This window comes from Aplysia californica, unplaced genomic scaffold (assembly GCF_000002075.1).
Source record: "Aplysia californica isolate F4 #8 unplaced genomic scaffold, AplCal3.0 scaffold00514, whole genome shotgun sequence".
NCBI classification, from domain to species: domain Eukaryota; kingdom Metazoa; phylum Mollusca; class Gastropoda; order Aplysiida; family Aplysiidae; genus Aplysia; species Aplysia californica.
In genome coordinates, this window is record NW_004797784.1 from 431,671 (window position 1) to 433,044 (window position 1,374).

The 1,374-nt window shown below is 39.1% G+C and overlaps 1 protein-coding gene across 1 annotated transcript in view; it reads right to left on the reverse strand.

Moving 5' to 3' along the window:
* Positions 1 to 1,374, reverse strand: part of LOC101855899 (solute carrier family 13 member 5) — a gene marked incomplete at its 3' end in the record, with an annotated part of 9,513 nt that overhangs the window by 3,080 nt on the left and 5,059 nt on the right.

The following is a 1,374-nucleotide window of genomic DNA, read 5'->3' on the forward strand; positions in this document are numbered from 1 at the left end:
ATAGATAGAGAAATAGACTGATAGAGAAATGAATGGATACATGCGCATGCAAAGTATGCATCATAAATAAATAAATAAATAAATAAATAAATAAATAAACTTTGATCTAAAAACAAAAGTAAGAATATCGATCGATGAAAAGTGGAAACTTTCAAACCAACAAAAAAACTCTATGTGCGTGTTTTTGATAACTCTGCACATTCACTTTCCGAAGGGTGTTTAATAAGTCTTTGCCCTGACTGAAGAAGGCGCAAGCTAGAGAGTTGAAATTTAACTTTCAGAATGCCACTTCTCTACATAGACTCCCTGCAAACTGCGACACTTTTGCCAACTTTGTTTGCCCCTCAAAAGTACTTGAACATAATATGACTTCGGATAGGGCTCAAATCACTCCTTCCGTGCAAATACAACATCTTCTTCACTATCAAAACGTCGTCATAATAATATGTGACCTATTTTCAGATTTGGATAAAGGAAAAAGTTAGAATGTCCTTTATCTGGTGAAGAGGGTGGGTGCGTGGGGTAGAATTTCGTAGTCATACTGCTTTTCTGTCTTGAGTTTCCTTCACCACTCTGTGTGCTGGAGTACTGTCGGGCAGCACGTGGATTCCTTTTCGCAGACTCGATCGTCTTTTCATGGTCAAGGTAAAATGTGGTACGGCTGAATGCTTTGGTGGGTAACACATACTTGGATGAGTAACACTTAATTGGATGGGTAACGCTTGGATGGGGCTCCAGTGGCAAAGTGAGCAGTGAGTTCAGACTCAAGTAATGTCAAGCAAGTGTCGGTGACACGGGGATCAGATGGGTGGTCACAGGGGGTGTGTCCTTGAGCAAGACACGACAACCCTAGCCTAGCTCAAAATACAGGGCGCTGCACTGTGGCGACCGACAGTGGCATGGTTGTAAACTGTTCTGTATTTGTGTGTAATATTGTGTACTTATATAATGTATTTCTGCACGTATTTGTGTATGTATGTATTTATAATTATATATTGTATGTAGATCTATGTGTATGTATGTTTGCCATTGTAAACCAAAGTGCCCTTCTGGGACAAATAAAAGTGTGATCTATTCTATTTTTTCTATCTTGGATGGATAACACTTACTTGGATTGGTAACACTTATATATTAAAATTTATTAGTAGAGGTTTTATGGCGCTCACAAATGCATAAGGTCGTATGAGCGTCAAGTTGGTAACACTTAAATGGGTAACACTTACCTGGATTGGTGACACTTAGACGGGTAACTCTTACTTGGATTAGTAACTCTTGAATGGATTACTCTTGGATGCGTAACACTTACTTGGATAGGTAACACTTGATTATATAGGTAAGACTCTCTCTCTCTCTCTCTCTCTCTCTCTCTCTCTC